Source organism: Podarcis tiliguerta, assembly GCF_965153285.1.
Source record: "Podarcis tiliguerta genome assembly, chromosome: 5".
Lineage (NCBI taxonomy): Eukaryota > Metazoa > Chordata > Lepidosauria > Squamata > Lacertidae > Podarcis > Podarcis tiliguerta.
Window position 1 is genome coordinate 68,796,043 of NC_139538.1, and position 24,039 is coordinate 68,820,081.

A 24,039-nucleotide genomic window follows, 5' to 3' on the forward strand; every position below is an offset into this window, starting at 1 on the left:
ATAGACGGGAAGAGGCCGGGATGATTGATTAGAAGGCTATGAAAGCAAAGTCATGTGAGAGGGGCGGCTGAAGCTCGACCCCCTCCGCTTTGTGTTTGCTCAGCGTTTGCTGAGCACAAAAAGCCTGCGTAGGCAATCAATGAAATAAATGTATTCGTCGGGATTGCGTGCAGCCCGATCCTGTGCATGCAGCTGTGTAGTGCGATTTTACGGGTACACACTCAGAAGTAACCGTTTGGCAACTTCCCTAGTGCAAAAATAATGGCATATTTAACAGATCTTAAATCTTTTGATGAGTAACAAGTCACTCCTAGTGGAATATACTCTCAGATAAGTCCCATATTCACGTACTCACAAATAATGTGTCCCTAAGTGTGTATAGGGTTGTAGCCTAAGGCAATTAGGTAATCGTAATACAGAAACTGCAAAAAGCAAAGGGGTTTGCTCCTTTGCTGTGTCCTCCGCCTACTTAAGGGATCCATGCTGTTAACACACACTCAATTCAAATGAGCTTTCCTCCTGATAGTATTTGAAGTATCCTTTGTGAATCTAAGCTCTTGCGCCATGGCTGCAATAGGCCGATTTCTTCCAAGTGCCATTACTTTTGTTACATGCAGGAAAAAAAATAAAATTGTGAAATATATGCCTTAAGTGTGGTTTCTTAGCTTTAGCAAATGGAGAATTTGGCAACTTAGGCACCAGGTAAAAACATTCCTTTTCAACCAGGCCTTTAGATGCTTTAACAATCTATGACCTTTTAAATGTGTCTGGAGTGGGGTTATTGATTTTGTTTGTTGTTATGTATTTTGTGTTTTTATACTGTGAACCAGCCTGTGATCTTCAGATGAATCTATAAAATAAATAAAAAATTATAAACTTCTATATAACTGAGGGTTGGCTATGATCCTAAACTACCATCACCCTCAGGGCAGAGGGGTTTGCTTCAGTGAGCTGAACCAGAACTATGCTGAACGTGTCTTTTGTCTGTTATCTAGACTAGGATAAGCCAAGCATTTCTTTACTGTGGGCTAAATGTCACATTTATAGTAGTTCCACAGGCAGAACTGATGTGACACGTAGCCTCCACTTTCAAACATCTTAAGAGTTGTCAGGGGCATAAAATATTATGTTCTTAAAGGGAAAGAGGCAGAAGAAGCAGAGGTCAGATCTGGGGATTGGAGAATGAAAGCCTCTTAGGCTGCTTCTCTTTGGATGTCTGGTGTGAGGTAGCAAAAGTGGATATGTTGCTTGCCTATGTTGTCTTTGTAAATATGTCAAATGTTACAAAAATGCCGTGTGAGTTTCCAGTGGTCTCTTCTCCAGAGGAGACCAACACCCCAAAAGTGCTGCCTTTGGAACTTTTCACAAGTGAGGAACATGGAAAAACATTCACAGACTAGCCTTCTGTCATCTTTGAGTAAGAAGCTAGAATGGAAAAATACAAACACAGTAGGAGAAATGAATGAATTTCAGGAGAACAAGGAGCAACAACCACACCCTCCTGCTGCAGTGTACTGCAATGCTTTCCAGCTCAAGCTTCTCTGGCTTCCCTCCCAGACCTGTTAAGGTGCAGAAGCTAAGCCTGGAGGTCACAAATGCACTGGTTTCAGATTTGCTTCTTGGGCTAGTTTTTTTAAAACTGCAGTAGCATTGAGTAGAAGATACTGGGTGAAAAATACCTCTCTAGAATCCCTGGGCTGCTGGTTTTTGTTTTGTTTTAACAAAAAAAAAGCACAGGGTCTCGTTGAAAGGAGGCTGGCCTTTACAGATGGCATTCTTGTAGCAAGACTTGCACTACTCAAGGGAGGGCCTTGTTAGTCATAGCACTTGTATTTTGAAACTACTGCTTGCCCTGGGAAATTCAGTTCACTTCCTCTCTTTTTGCCCTTTTGCAACAAGTGTTGTCTGAATGCTTCTTCAGGCAGCCCGGAATAAGCTTGAACGTACCGTTTTTTTCACTCCATAAGATGCACCTTACCATAAGAGGCACCTAGTTTTTAGAGGGGGAATGCAAGGAAAAAAATATTATTTAAAGGAAGTGCTGAGCAGAGCCTGTATGCATCCCAGACTCTGCTCAGCACTCCCTTTCACGAGCCGTGCGGAGTGTGTGTGCGGCGCTTGTGGACTTTTCCTCTCCTCAGGGAAAGGCCCCCAAGCACTGCACACACGCTCCGCACGGCTCGTGAAAGGGTGCACGGCTCGGGGGGGCTTTTCCAGGAGGTGGGGGAAGGGACTGGGGGGCTAAGCCAGAAGCTAGAACAGCAAGAGGGAGTGCTGCGCAGCACTCCCTCTCGTTGTCCTGGCTTCTGGGATAGCTGCGCAGCCTGCATTCGCTCCATAAGACACACACACATTTCCCCTTACTTTTTAGGAGGGAAAAAGTGTGTCTTATAGAGCGAAAAATATGTATGGTGATTCCCACCTGTCCAGTTTACCAGTGGCATACACCAGTCTCCTGCCACCGCTGCTGCTACTGAAGGACCTCCTTTCTCCATAAATACTTGCCTATACCTTAAGATCATCATTGGAAGGCTTCCTCTAGGTGCCCCTATCATCTAGGGGATGTGGGTGATTCTAAGTGGTGGAAATCCAGTTGCAGGATGCTCTTGTTGGAGAAATTTAAAAAGGGGCTCCTAGACCCTTCTGTGAGGTTACACTCACAAAAACCCAACAGAAAAAGATGCAGGCTCTCAGGGAAAAATAGCTGTTTATTGAAATGCAAATATGCAAGGGACAACCGCAAAAATAAGGAGGCTGCAAAGAGCCACATCCAAAGCAATGTTTCATATCATAGGTGCTGGCGCCCTGGGTGCCTGAGCACCCACAAAATTCCCCAAGAAGGGGCCAGGCACACACAAATGTCAGCGCCAGGACCATGCACACAGCATGGCACCCATGGTCACAGGGCCGAGCTAGCACTCCTGTTTCACATACATGTCTAGATTGCACATGTGATTTCCAATCACCAATCAAAGGATTACAGCAATCTTAACGGTTGCAACAGAACGTCAGTATCCTTACTCTTCAGATCAGTCCTCATCACGTGATTACATATAATCATTTTAATGTCTTTCTTTATTAAGACTTTAGCTAATTTTTCTATTCATTAAATGACTCCATACCCCCCCAACAAAATCCTTTCCCCATCTGTCAACAAAACAATTCAAGATTAATCGCAATTGCCATGCCTAGCTGATTCTCTTTTCATGCATACAATGGCCACCCTACATTCCAACAGTTTATTATTTCAGTGTTCTGGAATGAACATTTGCTACTTACAGTACTTAAAAGAAACTTAAAAGGTAGGCAGGCACGGGCCTTTTCAATTTAGCTAGGCCATAGGCTCAAAAGAAAACAGAATCATAAAAATGATATTTTTATGATTTTTTAATTTTCTTCATTGCTCTCCTCAGAGAAAAGTTTGCATGGCACCTGCCTTATTGTCCTTTTCATACAGTGAAAAACATGTTTTTTATGTTTAGATGCAATTTTAATTCTGCCTTCTGCTGCTTTTGTGATTTTGCAGCTCTTAGCTAACCACACTTTTTATTTACTTTGGGCCACTGTGAGAACAGGATGCAGATGGGCCATGGGCCTAATCTGGCAGGCTCTTCTTATATCTGAGCTGCCATAGACACAGTAGAGAGGTCATGTATCCTGACATCTGGAGCTGTGGTGTGATACATTTCACTAACCTCACAATAGCAGTTTTTCACCAGTGGAAATTGTATAGATTTAATGGCACACAAAGACCACTGTTTGCAGCTTTATTCTTTCCAATTGTAAAGCATGAACATGATCTCAAAATAGCATACCAAATCAGCAAAAAACTATAATACCCCATGACTCAGATTTTTGTCAGCTGGTATCTGCATCAGACATTTTCATGAAGTCAACTTAAACTGAAATGTGATCTCAAAGGGTAGTGAAAGTATATTGTGCAATGAGCTTTCAAATGCTGTACTGTATTTATTTCCTCATGTGGGCAATGATAGATGGGACAGGACACATCTGGATTAGAAGCATCAGATACCTAACAGTATTGACAGTTTGAAATTCTACTCAAAGCAACAGCTTTATATTCATGGGTCATTTCAGAATTGGTGGTCCCAGAACTGCAGCCAAGTCTTCATCACAATATGTTAAGAACTTGAAGCTTAAAGTCCATGGTTCAGATCTCACTGTAGATATGATTTCTCTAGAGGCCTTCTCTCTCAGCCTTAGTCTGCCATCTGCAATATGGAGATGACTACACAGTGGTACCTCGGGTTACATACACTTCAGTTTACATACGCTTCAGGTTACAGACTCTGCTAACCCAGAAATAATGCTTCAGGCTAAGAACTTTGCTTCAGGATGAGAACAGAAATTGTGCTTCGGCGGCACGGCAGCAGCAGGAGGCCCCATTAGCTAAAGTGGTGCTTCAGGTTAAGAACAGTTTCAGGTTAAGAACGGACCTCTGGAACGAATTAAGTACTTAACCCGAGGTACCACTGTACAGATCTGCCTTGCTGGGCTGCTGCTGAGTGGATTTCTAAAATAAATTATATGAAGTATGCCTATTCCCAGGTTAACTAACAGGGTCAGCTGGGGCGAAACAAACCAAATTGGGGAGTAAAAGTTAAAGGACCCCTGGATGATTAAGTCCAGATAAAGCCGACTATGGGGTGAGGCGCTCATCTCACTTTTCAGGCTGAGGGAGCCAGCATTTGTCCACAGACAGCTTCCTGGTCATGTGTTTGGCATGACTAAACCTGCTTCCCCATGTTGCCTCTGCCTACCCATGTCTGTTTATCCCCACCCACTGCCTTATTATCCTGCAGCAATTGGCAGGATTCTGTGGATGGACACAAGAGGGAAGAATGGGTGGTAACAGCTGTGGCTATCTCATCTCTTGCCTTACTAATGTGATTAAAGGTAAATATCTATTCTCCAAACTGAATTATAGCAATTCCATCAGTTCAACATAAAGAGTTGCCAGTTGGGGAGAAACCCAGCCTGTCTCAACTCTGCGCCTTTGACAGAGGTTTGATCTGCAAAGATCTGCAGGTGAAGCTTGTCATGACGCCAAGCTAAATACCTGTAAATCAAATTTTTGATAAAGAAAAAAGCCACTGCAGAGATGGGTTCAACAGCTGGCAATCCCCAACTACGCCACAAGGCACAGTGCCAAGGACTGAATGAACTTTCAGCTCTACTAACAGAAAACAATGAGCCACATCTTATCAATAGCTCCAAGGAGTGTGGGTTGTAGTGGAGAAGTCAAGGGATGGTGAATCTCTTTCCCCCACTATTACAGAAGTTAAATGTTTTACCACCTAAGTCTTCAAGCTATAAAGTACATTCTCTAGGCAGAGTCTTATCCAGTCTTGAATTCACCTAAACTAGGGCCAAACTAGGGATAACCACAAGTAAGCCCAAAATGAGGCATGACGTAACTAATCATGAATGAGCCAAAGTAGATAAATGCATTGTTGTGCATTTAAATAGCATCTACCGGGGGGGGGGGGTAATAATGATTATGATTGCACCAGTCAGCAGGCATGAAGGAGAAATTTAACGGTGAAACTGGATACCTTCATCTGCCCCAGCTATAACAAAACATGTCTCTCCCATACTGGTCTCTATAGCTATGGCAGATGCTGTAACTCACTTTACCCCTGATGATGCCTTCTTCCATTGTTTCTTGACACAGACAGATGCCAACACTATTAGCTCAGTTTACTGAGTTTTAATTGTAATTGTAATTCAATTTAATTGAATAATTTTGTTGTGTTTTTTTGTGTTCCTGATTGTAAGTTGTTATGAGACCATTTTTGATATATGACAATCATGATTTATCATCATCTGAAAAAGTGACATCTCCTGCCTGTTCTTCCCCGGGGTCTTTCACTTCTCCTCCTCCTCTGCCACCTTCATACAAGAGTCCTGTTTACTACTTCAGCAAAAGGGAAGGCGAAAGCACCTTATAGTGGAAGGGCTGTAGCTCAGCATTAGAGCTTTTCCTGTAGAAAGACCCAAGTGTAATTGCTCGTGTCTCCAGACAGGGCTGGGAAAACCCCCTCTCTGAAAATCCCGTTGGAAACCTTGGAGATCAGCTGCCATGGAGCTAGGCAGATTTTACAGTTGCTTCATGCATAGCTATAAATCTGAAAGTATAATTCTGTAATGTGGCTACGTAATTATGCTCTAGGGACGCGGTGGTGCTGTGGTCTAAACCACTGAGCCTTGGGCTTGCCGATTGGAAGGTCAGCGGTTCGAATTCTCGCGACGGGGTGAGCTCCCATTGCTCTGTCCCAGCTCCTGCCAACCTAGCAGTTCGAAAGCACAAAGTGCAAGTAGATAAATAGGTACCGTTTCCATGCGCTGCTCTGGTTTCGCCAGAAGTGGCTTAGTCATGCTGGCCACATGACCCGGAAAAACTGTCTGCAAACAAACGTCAGCTCCCTCGGCCAGTAAAGTGAGATGAGCGCCACAACCCCAGAGTTGTTCATGACTGGACTTAACTGTCAGGGGTTCTTTACCTTTTTAAAATTATGTTCTGGTTCATGCATCTATGTTGATAGTGTTTTTGAAACTGTATGCAAGATTCTTTGTGGCATCTATTTGTAAGAGCCAATGTGGCATTGTGTTTAGAGGATCAGACTAGGACAGAGGAGCCCCAGGTACAAATCCTGCCAACCAGAAAATTCACAAAATACCTTGGCCTAATCTATCTCTCAGGGTTGTTGTGCTAATGATAAAATGTGGGGATAGGACACAACCACATATGTCAACTTGAGCTGCTTGGAGGAAAGGGGATCATAAATAAATGTAATAAATAAAATAATTTAATACCAATAATACTGATACTGCTGCTAATAAAGTGCTTATGAATAGCGCTTGATTCATAGGTGCTAGTCAAAGGAAAACCAAAACAGGTTTGCAGCCTCCTGCATTTTAAGATGAACTTTGTATTCTGACCACCTCATCACTCATATGAGACATTTTAATCTGTTCAGGTCAGGTTAAACTCAAGCTGTAAACAAAGGGTTAGTCATCCTTAACGTTAGGATTGTCATATCTTTCTTTTTTTGTACAGACCTTGATCTGGGGTTTGTAACTAGTTCTGAGCTGAATAATTTGGCCCCGACATATTTTTATCTGATTTTAGGGAGGATTAAAAACACCTCCAAATACTGGATTAATATTTGTAGGGGGGTAGACTTTAAAGAATTTTCATTTATTACCTTTAAAGACAAGGTGGCCCAGGCTTGTTTTTTTGTTTCTGTTTTCATTCTAAGGGGTATTCTGTCCCAGGAACAAAGCAAGGCTGCTATTATAAAATGAGAAAGAAAGAAAGAAAGAAAGAAAGAAAGAAAGAAAGAAAGAAAGAAAGACACACTCCAACCATCTCATGTGTGAAGGTGGAAAAAAAAAAAGACTATAAAACTTTAACACGTACACACACACACACACCCCACATAAGTTTAAAAATATTCATCCAGCCATTGATGAGGGGGTAAATAGTCCTGTGAAAGTAGGAGGGGAAAGATAATCAGCCTAGCTTGAAGTTTCTCTCTACCTCTTTCTTTCTGCCCCCACCCATGTCTTTCTTATTGCCTCTTCATGATGTCATTGGGACAATTCTGCTTTCAAAACTGCATATACCTGCTAGCGTTTTGGGGGTGGTCATACAGCTTCATTTCTATTCAGTGCATATCCTTTAACTTCAGTGCGGAAATCACACAACTTTTTAGGCCAGAAATGTTGTGTTTTATTTTTGTCCCATTTCTGTTGCACTATAACCTCTCCAAACGGCAATAACATGGTAGCATTGGGAAAGCACTACAGGGCCAAATCCAATTTTTTGATCTCACCCAAAAGGCCTTCATGAAAATATGTGTTTTTGATTGCACAGGAGCAATTCTTTTAAGATGATGCTGTCAAAGGCACTGTAGCGGGGATGCAGGAAGGTGACCTTACCAATCAGTTTTCAGAGAAGCTTTTTTTTTGTGGGGTGGGGGGCGGGAATTAGACTCTGTGAAGCATAGTACAAGTCCCTGTTCTCAGAATACTGTATGCAGAAATGCAGCTGTGCTGGTTTTGGAGATATGTTACATTATAGTCAAGTAAGATGTGAACAAAGAAACCTTATTATGTTACAAAACTGCCTGCACTTTAACAGGGGCCTAAATCAGTACTCAACAGTAATATATTAACTAACAATAAAGACGGGCTTAATCCTTTACATAAGATTAGGGCAGATATACCTTTTGCAGAGACGCTGCAACGTTTTGTTGCAGTTCCCGCTTGTGGAATCTTTAGAATTTTGCTGAGTGAATCTAGGCCTTTATCACCGTCCGTTTGTCATAGCTTGATCAATTGTGTCCTGTGGACATTATCTAATGAAGGTAGCCAGATGCAAAAGGGGATGGAGCTCCTGTAGACTTAATACTTGTGTAGAAAAATGAATGGTTATGCAAGCTGCATCCGCTGGTTTCCCCCTCATTCTGTTAAACACAGTACGGTAAATATTTGCGAGCCCTGCTTTCTTTTGCATCTGGTGACCCTATTCAGGCGGTGGCCACTTTGTGCTAGTGTGATGTGTGGTGGGCCCTTTGGGACTCCGAAGAGGGCAGAACGGGAACAGAATGGGGCATGGCTGGCTGGTTTGTGCAAAGCATGGAGTTTCCCCCAATCTGTGAACACAGTGGTACCTCTGGTTACGAATTTAATTAGTTCCGGAGGTCCATTCTTAACCTGGAACCATTCTTAACCTGAGGTACTACTTTAGCTAGTGGGGCCTCCCGCTGCCACCGGCACGCAATTTCTGTTTTCATCCTGAGGTAAAGTTATTAACCTGAGGTACTACTTCCGGGTTAGCGGAGTCTGTTACCCGGTGTTTGTAACCCGAGGTTCCATTGTACTTTCTTTTCAGGCTTGGGCAGCATAAGGAGTACTGGCATTTGGATATTAAGATCGATTTTAGTGTATATGGTATCAGCAGCTCTACAAAGGTACCCGGATTCTTTAAAGTTTTTCAGGTTTCACGCGACTGCAAGTCTCTTTTGGTGTGTTGTGCAGTCTGTTTTCCTACCATATGCCACATAACAGGACCGAGGTTTTGTGATTTGGCCTCCGAGTTACAGCATTCTCTCAACTTTTCTGTTTTGAAGAAATTAGCATTTGGTCTGCAGGTGGCAAAATGTTTTTGGTGTTTTTTTTTAATTCTGACACTGACACCTGCTTGTGCAGAAATAAAAACTGCCTTGCAGCAGACTTTTAGCCTTCCTGGGCTTTTACAGCTGTCACTGGGAGAGCCACAAGCAAAGCTTGTAAACCATTTTTTATGGCCTTCTGTTTCAGTGGAACTGGAAAAAAAATTGCTTTGTTTTTAAAAGAGTGCTTTGAAGTCAAAGATACCTGACAAGAAAATAACCTAAAAAAGAAATATACCCAGCCACAAACAATATCTTCAAATATAGATGTATCCAAGCCACAGAGAACTGTCCTACTGCTACTCTGGACTGTTGTGTGGTTCACAGGATCTGCTCCTAAGCTATGAACTGAGGGCAAAGAATACGGTAATCTTGCTGAAGCTAGAGTGGTCTGGATCTGTCCATTGCCTTGATGGGAGACTGATCCATGTCACCGTGAGTTTTGTGATAGAAGAAAGGCAGAATATATACGTACTAAACAGATGTATCAACGTAGTTCACATTCTGTATAATGATGTATGTTGTCCTCAGAAACTCAAGAGGAAGTTGATCAACTTTTTCTTAAGTATGCCTATTCACCATATAACACATCTTGCAACATTTGCTGGGTGATAAGAAAATTAAGATTGTCAGGTTTTCCCCCTGGTTTTTGTTTTTTTTAAGGAAGCAAAAACACCAGGCCTGCTAGTGTGCTTTTAAAAAAGGATTGATACTGTATGCAGCAGTCAGCTGCAGATAAAAGTTTTTCGTGACCATGGAAAGAAATGTTTTCACTTGCTAATTATTGTTGCAGGTCAAAGTGCTATTGAAAAGTTGGATTGCTGCTTCTACTTTCACTTCTTCATTGTAATATGAACATATGGAGAAATACAAAGTGCATCTGGACTAACTACCGTTTCTGGTTGAGGTATCAGTTCCTTTCTTTTTGAAGCTACACTTACCAAGATATATAAAAAAGAAAATATAAAAATTAGCTTGGCTGATCTCCAACCAACATAGTCTTTCTGGATCAGATTCATATTGTTATATAGCTGGGGTACCCGTGTCTGCTGGGCCTCCCCAAAGTTGATGGGCATTGCCATTCAAATGGTGTGTGTGCACTGTGTCATATGATTGATTATGCAGGGCTTACCTACCTCCCCCCCATTTTATTCAAGTTGGTACCCCTGCTCTGGGCATTCCTTCTGAAAGAAGGAAGAAGCCGTACCATAAAAGTGCAGAAATCCAGAAGGGCACTTAGCTGCCCAGATTACACCGTCCTCATTTAGAGAGTCCAGAGAGCACGCCTTTCCCTTCAGTACGAAAACTGCTGCTGCTGCTGCTACTCCCAGCTAGAGAAGACAGAGGAGCTCCTTCGGGTGACCTGTTTATTGAGTATTCATTTTGATTTCATCCCACAGGTTCACTGCAATCAGACCTATTTTATTGAATCAATTCTAGGATGAATGCAAGCACAGCAACAGACCCACTAAATCTTCCATGTGTTCCTGTTATGCTCTCATGAGTTTGCAGCGTCAGATTTTAGTCACTGCATGCAAAATACATTGGGATGCACAATTTGGCAGTCTGCTGGGCCCCAGCTTCGGAAAGGCTGAGAGATATAGCTTGGATGCCCTCCAGATTTTATGCATTATTCAGAGTGGTGTTTCCCCCCCCCCTCCCTTCTATCTTCAAGTGATGCAGTTATTTTAAAACAGATAACAGTGTGCAGGACAGCATGAAGTTCAATGTTACACTGTTCTTGCTTTCATGGATTGGGCCCTATTGAAATGTTGTCCTGTGAGCCACCTTCAGGGTCACTGGTGGAAAGGCAGGGTAGAAATGTTTTAGGATCAAGGTAGACAGAATGTAGATCAGGATCTACTTGTAGATCTCTGGATTACTTGCAGTGGATTGGCAAGAGTTTCCAATTCCCAGTTGTTTAACAATGGCAAAAACAACGTTTTTACTAACTAAACTTGGCTGTTGCAATGATGAAAGCTAACCTGGAGTGGACTTCTATGTGATAGGACTGTGAGCTCAGCTCAATTCAGTTCTGCTACTGAAAAGAAATTCTTAGGTTCAGAATATGCTCAGAGGCACCCTGATCTTTAATTCTAACTGATTGTCTTTTGCACCTGCCTCAAGCTGGTGGGTGTCGGGGTTCTAGTAAAAAAGTAAAGCAGATCTGGCCATCTTTAAGTCTGCCCATCCTTTTAAAATGATAAAACAGGAAATACAAGTGCCAAACTCTTGCCCTTGGTCCTTGGGTGGCACACGCTTTGGTGCTTTTCCGGGAGTTATGGAAGGTTGTAGGCATAATAAGGTAATTCATGGAGGTGGTGCAAGGAGACAACATTGTACCCAAGTGCCTGCGGGTATGTATTAAGTGGTTTTAGATTTAATGGCTTACCACATGGTGGGGAAACTGTTTAGGGATGTGCACACATGTGTATGAACGTGAGAGAACTGTGTGCAAGGCCAGCCCTATCATTAGACATAGTGAGGCAGCTGCCCAAAGGCAGCAGATGCAGGTGACAGGTCTCCCCCTGCACCCTCTCTAAGCTACCCTTATTGCCCTCCAGCCTGGTGGATGCTGCCCCATTGCCATTCAGTAAGATTTAATTGACAGTTCAGTTAGCTTCTGCATGTGGAACAGGAGCAGGAGGGATTGTATTTGCCTCAGGCAGCAAAATAACTTGACCCATGCACTGATTTATTTGTGTGTGTGTTGCGTTGCGGTTGTGGTTTCCTTAAGTGTAAAGTTGAAGTGAAAGAGGAACAGAAAATGACTTGCAAATTATTTGCAGAACAAGTTAAGATGTGTACACAGAGCTAAACTGCAAAAGGAAGGTGCTGGAAAGTTAGGTCAAGGCAATGTCCCAGTTGAGGCAGCAACAGGCTTTTCATTGGGGGAAGAGCAGTGTCACTCCCCCCCCCCCCCCAGCACCTTGCATCTGCCACACACCAGAAGGTGACACCTGAGGCGGCTGCTCCCAATGAAGGCTCATGTAGATGAATGATTCATGCCCCTTTTAAACTAAAACAGTACTGGGAAATCCTTGAGTATGGGTCCCTCAGAAGGCCTCAAACCACTTTTCACCAGTGGGGAAGGAAGCTCATAAGTGAACTCTGTCACCATCTAGTTAAACCAGCTCTTAAATTTCCCCTAATTCATGGGTGCCACATGTGCTGTTCTTTTCTATCTCACACAGCCATCTAGAGACGAAAAAGAGATAACAACAACTCAGTTTAGGGCAATAAGATTTTGTGGGGCTGAAGGCAGCTGTGATATCAGGAAAGAGGGGTAAATCCCAAGATACTTCACATGGGATGTGTGTGTGTATTGGTGTGCTTTTGCTATGCAGTTAATATTTCTGTTTCATATTTTAAGGAAGCTTGTGAATTTTCACATCTTTGGAGTGACTTCTTTGGGCATAGCTTTGATGCATGAAAACTGTCAGGAGAATATTTCCTGTGTACACATTTCATGGGTGCTTACTTTTTATTTTGCTCCTCCACAGCGAATGTGGTATAGTGGTTAGAGCATTGGACAGAGACCTGGGAGACCAGGGTTCAAAGTCATATAGCTCACAGGGCAACCTTACACCAGTTGCTGTCTCTCAGCCTAGCTTACCTCACAGGCATGTTGTGAGGGAAAAACGCAGAGTGGGGAGCCACCTGGAGCTCTTTGAAGGAATGGTGGGATACATAAATGTTGAAACAACAGCTACAGCTGTTTTCCTTTGTGTGTGTCTTGGTTAATGCCTAATGTAAATAATCACTGAAGGTCACAGTATTTGCTTTGGATTAGAAAAAAACCCACTATGCCATTTTTCCAATTGCAGACTTAGCTGCAGCAGTCTTTCGTGTGTCTCCTAAATTGCCTGAGGATTTTTCTTAACAAATGGCAGTATACAAATTCACAATATCATGACAATAGATGAATCACATGGGTTACAATGCTCGTGTGAGTTAGGACTCATTTTACCCAACCCCCACATCCAGCGTGGATGTGTATTTTCAGGTAGTGTGCATCAATGTTCTCGACCCTCTTCCTTCAGTTAGCATTTCCACATTCCACTATGGGTATGGATCCCCCCTTTTTTAGATACAGCTTTCCATAATAATAAATAAAATAATAATAATAATTAATAATAATATAATTTATTATTTATACCCCGCCCATCTGGCTGAGTTTCCCCAGCCACTCTGGGCAGCTCCTAGCAGAATATTAAAAACATGATAAAAGATCAAATATTAAAAACTTCCCTAAACAGGGCTGCCTTCAGATGTCTTCTAAAAGTCAGATAATTGTTTATTTCCTTGACATCTGATGGGAGGGCATTCCACAGGGTGGATGCCTCTACCAAGAAGGCCTTCTGTCTGGTTCCCTGTAACCTCACTTCTCGCAGTGGGAACTGCCAGAAGGCCCTCGGACCTCAGTGTCCAGGCTGAACGATGGGGGTGGAGATGCTCCTTCAAGTATACTGGGCCGAGGTTGTTAGGGTTTTAAAGGTTAGCATAAGGTTACCAGACGTCCCTGTTTCCCGGGGACAGTCCCCGGATTTACAAATCAGTCCCCATACAAAATCCATTGAAGTTGAAAAGTGTCCCTGGATTCATTGAAAAAAATCTGGTAACTTTCGGTTAGCACAAACACTTTGAATTGTGCTCAGAAAAATCCAGTATACCGGATTTTCACAACGCAGTGCAAGAAAGCTACAAGTCAAATGCATTTTCATTTGTACACACTCGGGCCGAAGTGCAAATCTATTCAGTTTTAAAATATCTTTTTGCATCAAAACTGCTTTGTGCAGGGGAATGCATGCATTAACTCATTGAAAGAAATGGGATGTGTCTGGATTGGGATTGACCTCATGTGTACAAAGCTGAAAACAAACAAGCCCAGCACATTCAGAGTGTACTGAATGCACACTAAACCATAGAGCGTATGGTTATCTAGCGCTTGGACACTGAGACGAAGTTTCCTTGTCTATGTTTTCTATGTACAGGTCAGCAGAGGGAGCCAGAGCATAATACTTTATGTCATGATCTTGGGACCACAGCAAGGAACTCCATGACTCAGTTAGTGCTTATGCTGCCAGTACATAAGGCAGTGTCCTGCTAAGTAGCACCCTCCAGCAAAAAGACAAGATCCAACCCAATGGAAAGGACAACAATTAGCTATTAGGACTAAAGCCCCAAACAATGTTAAGACGTATTTATTTGCCATTGTTATTTGATGCTTTGTAGCAGGAGTTGGGAAATGGCTCCAATTGTCAGGCTGGATCCCTATTTACCCCATTCTTGGTGAGCCAAGTTTAAGTGGTGTAAATCACCTGACACCACAGTGACACCTGTTTCCCCCTCCTGAGTCTCAGGTAGGGGTGGTCAGCATTCCTTCCTCTGATCACCTAGCAACAGTGATTCAGTGCCCTGGAATATGCGAGTTACCTGCTGGTGGACTCATCATCCTTCACGACTGTCTTGTTAATAACGTAATATCACTGTACTCCAGCCACTCAGTGGAGAAAACTATTGGATTTTGTTGGCTGCCTAAGGTAGCCAAGTGATTAGGAAGAAACAGCAACCCCACCTGTGCACTTGTGCTTCTAACTTCAGCTCTGTGTGGATAAATGAACAGGTGAAGCTTTTCATGGCATGGAAATAAGCATTATCGCCTGCTAACAACTGCATATCAACCCACTGCTAAAGGTACAACTGCAAAGCTCAGATGAAAAGTTGGCAGCCCTGTGATGACCAGTGTTGGTCAAAGTTTCTTGGTCTCAAAAGTTGTCAATTAAAATCCCTTTAGGCTCAATGGTCTGCAACCCAATTGTTCCTTCCTTATTTCTCCAGTCCTGCCTGGGTTGCAACATCCAGAACCTAAAACAGCAGCTAAGTGAGTCACCTTTTGGAACTGCAGATCTACAGGGACTAGTGGTGTGTCCCAGTGGAAAGTCATGTTTGTGTGTATTGAAGGTAAAGTAAATAATCTGTTCACAACTGTCTAAAGTGGCCTGGCTCCAAAGAACTGCACAACAAGCTACCCAGGGGAAATTTGGACGTGTTTCTCAAGCAACAGCTCCCCAAGCCACAAGGTAAACTTCGCTTGTTTTGAAATGGAGGGGAGTTTCCTAAGCAGTTTGTGATGTAGCATAATGGTCTGCCATTCAAAGGGGGGGTGTGAATTCTACTGAGCATGCCCAATGCCTTGATTGCATCTAAAGTAGCTCTTTGGATCCCCGCCAATGAATTTCTCAGTTCATTCTTTGCAACTTAAGTATAGGTTTGCTTTTTTTTTTTTTAATTATATTAGATTTTAAAAGGAGACTCTGGTTTTCATTAAAGATGGTTTTGTTAATGGTGGCCCTGTAGGCAATGCACATCTCTTATTCATTTATTTAATGAATTAATAGGTCGTCGTTCAAAGTACACCAAGGAAGTGCACTAGGGGGAGCTGGCTTCAAGCAGCAGGCCCGTTGGCAGACCAACTCTGTGTTTACGAAGATCTCTGCAAAAGTGACTTGAAGGCTGATAACATCAACCCTGCCGTGTTGGAATCCCTAGCAGATTGTATCAGGTATTGTATTGTGTCAAGTATAGTCAGGTATTGTATCCACAGCAGTGACCAGAGGAGGAATGGCCTCTGGGAAAAGCACAGGGAGAAGGAAAAGCCATGATGTATTTGCAGCAACACAACTCGATACTTTCATCTGCCCCAGCTGCAATAATAAAACATGTCTCTGCCATATTGGTCTCTACAGCCACAGCAGGCGCTGTAACTCTCCAACTGTTTGACTTCAACTCCAATAGGCGCATTCCTTTATTGTCTCCTGAGGCAGGCGGAAGCCAACCACAACAAAAAAAAGTACACCATCTCCCCCTTGGTGGCTTACAACATTACAGTCATACCTCATGTTACATTTGCTTCAGGTTATATGTTTTCAGGTTGTGGACCGCGGGAAACCTGGAAGTACCGGAACAGGTTACTTCCAGGTTTCGCCACTCGCACATGCGCAGAAGTGCTAAATTGTGCCTGCGCAATGTGGCGCTTCAGCTTGCGAACGCTACGGGTTGCGGACGTGCCTCCGTCACAGATTACATCTGCAACCCGAGGTCCCACTATATTATGATTATTACTTCATTCCACGTAGAAACTGATCCCTATGAAACATCTCAAAGTGATATAACAATAAAGACATCAACAAATAACAACAAGAAGAAGCAATTCCATATGTAAAAACAAGTTCAAATCCAGACCGGGATAAATATCTGCACTTGTTTGAAAAAGACCACCTTCAACAGGCGCCAAAGAGAAATAGAGGCTGTGTCTGTCTGATATACCACCGGACGGATCTTCAAAAGACAGGTGCTGCCAAGCTAAGAGCCCAGTTCCTACATCATACAGAATGGACCACCTGATGGTTTCTGCAGGTGGCCCTCTCTTGTGGAGCACAGTGACTGGCTGGGTAGAAAAGGGCTCAGACGATCTTTAGGCATCCTGCCCTGAGCTGCTCTCACCAGCATCAGCTCCCAGAACTTAGCTTAGTAGCTAATTCAGTACAATTCTTTCAACAGTGGTGTAACATGGCGGAGATAGCTTACCTCAGTGAACAGCCAAGCCACTGCATTTTGCACCAGCTGCAGCTTCCGGGCCAAGCTCAGTGGGCAGCCCCTGCAGTTGAAACAGAAAAAAAATACAGTATATCATTTATATATTGCAATATGATATAAAAATAATATTAAAACCATCAAACAATATGCTAACAGTAATAATAATAGCAGCAGTTAAGCATTTCACTTTTACTTATCCAATTCCACCAGCCATCCATCTATGAAATCAGGCAACTGTATTGTCAAACAACACAGCTGGCCTGCGCTTGGAGGACGGTTATTAATCACTGCTCAAAAGCCCAGCAGGATTCCCTTTCAAGTTTTGTGTGTGTGTACAGCTTCTATTCATTTTTGAAACACAGTCGAGTCATAGAAGCACCATGAGGGATCTCAGGCATAACCTCACTTTGCCTTCGCACTCCCTTTTAAGCTGAATCAAGACCAGAACCCCAAAGCACCATCTATTCACCCCACTGCATCTTCTGTGAGATGCAGTCTGCACACCCACTACTCTCTATTACTATTTGCTCCTTTTGAAGCAATCATACTTTCTGCTTCCAAACCGAAGAGGGATAAAATGATATAACTATTTACATATGAAGCTGTTTTCTGTTTCTTTATTTTACCTAAACAAAACAAAAGAAAGTTGCAAACTGGAAATGTAAAGTAGTATATTCTGGACCCCCCCCCATGGCTTTAAAAAGACAACCAGGTTAAGCAAATATCCAAATGCTCCCCCCCAAATAAATGCATGGTAAATCAAAGGCATCAGAGCATGCTTTGCTATTGATCTGTGTGAGATAAATGGATTTATGGAGGTAGCCTTCCGCAGAACAAAGAATACTTTTAAGGAAATGTGGGACTGAGTTTTTAGGGATGCACGCTCATCTGCTTAATTGTTCGTTTTTGGCTGACTCGTTCTGTTTCTTTTACATATTTCCAGATGCTTGCCTAGTGACTGTGTGGGGTTAATTGAAAAACCCGTCGGCACGAAATCAGGTGACGTTGCTGACACATCACCAGTTTGGACCAAAATGCAGATATTCAGAACTGCTGCAAGATAATTGGAATCAGATGTCTTTTTCCCTACCCTAAGCCTAAGGCATTTTGGTTGCTTTAGCAACTTATTCCCCTTGCTTCTCTTCTGATGTCATTCTTGGACTGCATTGCTTTGGAACGTAGTGGCAGTGGCTGCCAGGATACGGAGGTGTATGGTGGCTGGAAATATAGCCTGTGTGGAGACACACACACACACAGCCACTGGGAGGCTGAGGGTGCAATCCTGCCAGCTAGTCATAACTTCATTGAAAGCAGTGGAGTGCAATTGGGGTTATGACTGATGCTGGATTGGATCCTGTCTGTCTAAGACCAGAGATGGATGTTGGTTTGGTGTTTTTCAGAGTTGAAGGTGGCATGGTATAGCTAAACCACTATGATAGGACCAGACCGCCATTTCTCATGCTGTACATACTTTATCATGGACTGGCTGGGTCCAGAGAAGTGCTGGGAGGCACCAGCTGGGGAACCCCCAGGGGAAGAAGGCTCAGAGCCAGGGGACTGGTGGTGTGACGATGCGTGCTCAGAGGGAGAAGGAGAGGAGGATGTGTCAGGAGCTGAAGAGGCAACAGGGTTTAGTGAGCAGAAAGAGGCTGTGGCAGAGGGCAGTCCAGATTCAGAGACAGGAGAGTAGGAGGGCCAAGAGACAGAGATACGGCAGACTGCTGAAGAATCCAGGGAATCTCATCCTCCTGCTGCAACCTCAGGTCTCCTAGAACACACAGATAAATGAAGAGGGCAGAGCAATGAGAGAGAAAACAATGGGGGAAGGAACTGTGGAAGGAGCCGTAGAGAGCAGTGGGAAAGCCTTCAGTCCTTGCAACTGCTTCATAGGGGCAAGACCTACCCTGGGAAGGTTTGCTGCGACCACTAGGACTGAGCTGTTTTGTTTCTTTGAATAAAGAGTTCGCTGACATCTGGCACTTTATTTTTTTATTGCTGACCTATGCCTGACTCCAGCTCCTGACATACTTTCTCCTCTTTCCTGTGCTATTATTTCTGGTCAAATAGGATGAGGAGGCTTTTGTTGGTGCATCAAAACCTTGTAGCACTTGTTGGACCAAAGGCAATAGGGGGACAAAATAAACCAATGTGTACACATTGCTATGGGCACTGATGTCTTGATCATGCCAACTCTCTTAAAAAGCATTGCCTGTTTCTTGAGAGGCTGGATTTTAACTGTTCTATGAAGGCAAAGATATTACTACAATTGAATCCTTTGTCACCGTGAGCGGCAACCATATACAGTGGTACTCGCACGTCTTGGCTCCCAAACAAATCGGCTCCCGAATGCCACAAACCTGGAAGTAAGTGTTCTGGTTTGAGAATGTTTTTCGGAAGCCGAATGTCCAACACAGCTTCCGAATGAGTGAAGGAAGCTCCTGCAGCCAATCAGAAGCCGCGCCTTGGTTTTTGAATGGTTTTGGGAGTCGAGAACCAAGGTACCACTGTAATCATCTCAGGACTGATGCCTATTTTCATTTGCAGGGTGCGTATGATGGCCATCATGCCATCTTTCCTTATATTTAGGTATTGTTGGACCACACCTCCCATCTTCTCTGATCATTTGCCATGCTGGGTAAGGCTGGTGGGAGTTGGAGTCCAACACCACCTGGAGGAATGACATGCTGGCAACGTAGGTTGACTTGGCATTTGGCTCCCGAGATTGCTTTGCCGTGTGTCCTGCTCACAACCTGCATTTGCTGCACCACTTTTAAAGCTGTCTGCCAGCAGCTGGGTTGCAGAGCAATGATGCGGGAAGTGTGGGAAGAGTTCCAAGCCGGCACATGGCAAAGCAATCATATAACTGCTTGGCTGCATGCTGAACTTAGCGCAGCTAAATTCAACCCACATTCCTCATGGGCCGATCTGGTTGTTCGAGTTGGCCCTAACACTGATTGATAATAAAATGGGGATGGGGAGTTAAGAAATGTTGTGCTTCCAATCCATTCAAAGGGAGGAAACTGTTCTTATTGTGTGTGAAAGTACTGAATTTTACAAAAGTGCTGTGAAACCAATTGAAAACTGAGATGCCTGCAAAGTATTTATGCCTGTTTGCATGACAAAGGACTGGTCTCTCAATTTCCTTTTTACATGGGGAGAAAACCACAAAGAACCATGCAGTCTTGAAGGAGAGCAAGAATGACTTAGTCTTTCTCCAGCAACCTTGATATATTTATTGCTCCAGCTCTTCATGTTGAGGAGAATATTCCCCGTAGGTAAAGCAGTTCTCAAATAACACATGCGGCCAATTACAAAACGTCTTGCCTCTGCATTCACTCCCAACATTGCTGTGACTTTTAATTATATTGTTATAAGGTTCTCGCTTAACCGCAACATGTAGGGCACACATTTTCTCGTAACACAGGAAACGATAAGCTTTAAATGTGTCTAGAAATCACACACAAGTCCCAGTGGAATGTGAGCAACCGACAATACCATTATATTTTCACATGTGTATTACGCGTTCTCTGCTGCAAAACTATATGCATGGGGAACTGAGACCAGGACTCTCGCTAGCGTTGTCATCTCTTCATCTGGCAAATCATGAGCAGGCCAGCCATTCTGGCCAAAGCATCCATGGTGGTGTGTGGGAAGTTGGGTTGCCATATGTCCTCTTTTCCCAGGACAGGTCCTCTTTTTTTATGGGTAAATAAAATGAGAGTTGTCACAGCGATCCATAGTTAAAAGTAGAAGTTGGCAAATGTGTCTTCTTTTTCGCTCTTCAAAATATGGCCACTGAGAAGTAGCTTGCTGATGAACAGCACTGATGTCGATGTACATTTTTATGCAGAGCGGGGTAGTAGAGCCTAGCAGCTAAAATAGTAAGCTGTGAAGGAAGAATTTCACCCCTGACATGAACTCACTATTTCTGAAGGCAAAGAGGACAGTTTTGCCCCCATTCGCGTGTTTAAATCTTGCTATCTGTCAGACTTCAGGGAATCCTATCCCTCTCATGGTGGCAGCAAAGAAGCAGATAAAAAAAGAAGAGTTCTTACTGATTAGTTTATTCAATATTCACAGAGAGAGACGAAGGAATGTAGTTTCTCTTAGATAATGGCGTTGCTCTGAGTAAAGTCCCACCCCCTCAGTCTCTCCTATTCTGCGTCACCCCTGCGCCGGTTGATCTATGCTTTCTGCCTCTGAGCTTTCTGTTCTACTACAGTGGTACCTCTGGTTGCGAACGGGATCCATTCCGGAGTCCCTTTTGCAACATGAGCAGAACACAACCTGCGTCTGTGCGTGTTGTGATTCTCCGCGTCTGCGCATGCATGTGACGTCATTTTGCGCATCTGTGCATGCGCGAGTGGTGAAACCCAGAAGTAACCCTTTCCAGTACTTCCGGGTCACTACGGGACGCAACCTGAAAAATTGTATCATGAAGCAAACGCAACACGAGGTATGACTGTACTCTCAATGCATGCCTGGTCCTGGGAGAGCGGAGGGGTGGGGGTGGGTGGGTCAGGAATGCTATCCAGAGACACTGAGTCTGTCAGCTGTCTCTCCCCTGGTGCTTCTTCTTCCTGATGCTCTCCCAATATTTCCCAGCTTCTCCCCTCTGCAGCCTCTGAACTGTGACCTTCTGCAAACCACTGTTCTAAATCTATACTGTCCTCCTCTTCTTGGAAAGGTGCAGGAAGCGGGGGGGGGGGCAGTTCCCACCATTCCTCCTCAGTTCAGTCTCTGACACTATCATTCTTGAGGAGCACAGTTTGCTTGCGCTCTTTGGGAAGGGCGCATAGCTGAGTGGTAGAACACATACATTGCACGTATAACAGCTCCTCACCCCCCTGAACTCCTAGAGAGCCACTGTCACTTAAGAGCATACAAGACTGGTCTAGAAAGAATACTGAAGAGGAAGCTGTGGAAGCCAGCTTTTGAAGAGTCCATCTCTGCTGACCCCTGACTATTGGCCATATTTGATGGGGCTGATGGGAACTGGAATCCAAAAACTTTTGGACGGCCACAGGCAGTGGCGGAACTTCATGCTCCGGCACTGGGGGGCGGGGTGGAGAACAGGCGGGGCGGGGCGGGGCTGGCATGCACCCTGGGGGCGTGGCATGCCTCCTGTGGGGTTGTGGCACCCAGTGCGGGCAGTGGGGCAGCTGCGATGGCACCCCACCGGGATTGCGCTGCCAGGGGTGGTGTGCTCCCCCCGCACTCCTCTTTTTCTTCCAGTGGCCACAGGTTTCCCGTCCCTGAGACAGGGCAATGTTGAGACTCAGTGTAAGACAGCTTCTTTGTTCAGCACATCTATTTCCCTTGCAGGTTAATATGCCTTTTGGATATTTTTTTGAACGGAAGGGGACAAATGGAGGTTTACCACCACTCCCAGAGGGGAAAATGGTATTTATTATTATCTATTTAAATCAACCCATTTGCTAGCACCTCGGTCATGTCACACAAAGGAAATTTATACTGAGCACAATTCCAGCAAATATAAACGTGGCACAACTTCGATGTACGTACATGCATAGTTAATTATATGCCCATTTCATTACCTGGATGCGCATGTAGAGTTTAACCTTGTTTGTGAACAAAATTGAGCTTTCCAATAAAAATTGTGTAATTTAAAGCAACGAATGCAACACATTTTGCAAATCCCACAAAGAGAACACAGTGCAAGGAGGGTGGGGGAGAAGAAAAACAACAAAGGAATCCAGGGGACAGGATGTGAGAAGGTATAGGAGGCTAGGAGCTAAAGATGCCTTCTCCAGTACAAAACAGGTGAGCCTGCTAACATCAGGATCCAGAGAGCCCTTTGTAAGAGTGGAAGGCACCTTCACAGGTGGGATACCTCTGATTTCTGAGTCCCTCTCCAGCTGCCATCCCTTTTCCCTGCCTCAAGCCAGTCTGTCCCTCTGCCCATCAGAAGTTGCTTGGGGAGGGGCACAAAGAGCTGCAATGGCAGCAAGGAGGCAGAAGAGGCCTGGTGCCGGAGCAGAAGGCTGCTTGCATCCCCCACCTTCCTCAACACTTTTGAACATCTTGCATTAGATATACGGTGAACCATTGTCAACGTGGAAATGTTGTTTTTTTTAAAAGCATGGAGATCTGAAAATGTCCCTTGTAAGTGTCCTCTTGATTGCGCAGCACAGAAAGTTCGGTTCAAACTCAAGCAGCTACCACAGACTAGGATTTAGGGGTTGTGGGGCAGATAAACCAGCAGCTGGACTAAACGACTGTCCCAGTACCCGCATCACCAGCATGCTTTTTTGGTCATGCAGCTTATGATCTGCATGCGTAATCTGTGTCCATTTGCTTCGGTATGCTAGTTTCAACGACAATGGTGGAAAACCATTAATTAATGAGCTAAGCGGTAATCAAAAGCCATCGTAATTAGTTCACACCATTTCACTATGGCTGTTTTAGAAACACAAGAGTATGCCAGAAAATATTAAGTACCTTAAGGATATAATCATATTTGTTGGGGTGATTTAGAGAAACAAAATGCCACTCTCCAACTGGAAATCCAGCTGCTTCTGCTAATATGATTCTGCCTTGAATCTAACAAGATGAAGCTCAGGGGGAGCCATAAAACCTCCAAACATGATGTGGAATACTGCTTTCTATGCATAAAACGCCTTAGGGGAAATTTTTTTCATATCTTTCCAAAGCTAGATGTGAGTTCTGTATCCTCCATTTGGAAGCCCAGCAACTCCCCTTTCCAAGGGCTTGACATGTTTCCAGTTCCAGCTCCCAGTACATGCAGACCTTTTTTCGCATGACAAGGAAAGGAGCCGTGGGCTCATAACTTAATCTCGTGTGCTCTGAGCCCAGAGCTGCCAGGAATATAAGCAAAAGCATTTCTGCAATGAAGGCTTTAAAATGAGTTTGCTCAAGATTTTCAGTGTGAGGACTACACCTAAGTAAAAGGAACCAGTGACCAGAAGATGGCACGATCTTCTTAGCTCAGGAGATTTCATCACCCCTCTTTATGCTACTTCTTAACTGTGCTTCTGATACGAACTTAGAAGGGTGACACAACGGGCGAGCAAAATCAGCTTGAACAAATCACTTTTTGGGTATGACACAACATGTTACCGCCATGCAGATGTCAAGGAAATAAACAACTATTTGACAAAAGACAGCAATATAAAACAATTTCAAGGAACAAGGAACAAAACCATTGCACTGACAATAAACAATAACATTTGGGGTCCCGCACATCACCTGCAAACCT

General features: G+C 43.8%; 2 long non-coding RNA genes across 2 annotated transcripts in view; one reads left to right on the forward strand and one right to left on the reverse strand.

Annotated features, from left to right (window-relative positions):
- Positions 1-7,460: 7,460 nt before the first annotated feature.
- Positions 7,461-24,039, reverse strand: part of LOC310678122 — an 85,388-nt gene continuing 68,809 nt past the window's right edge. Inside the window, exons 6-7 of the long non-coding RNA XR_014511631.1 lie at positions 16,791-16,860; positions 7,461-7,511 (exon numbers count right to left, since the gene is read on the reverse strand). This is a non-coding gene — a long non-coding RNA (uncharacterized lncRNA). The remainder of the gene's footprint in view (positions 7,512-16,790; positions 16,861-24,039) is intronic.
- Positions 13,472-19,096, forward strand: LOC310678126. The gene is made up of 3 exons (XR_014511635.1): positions 13,472-15,283; positions 15,602-15,765; positions 17,743-19,096. It is a non-coding gene; the product is annotated as an uncharacterized lncRNA (long non-coding RNA).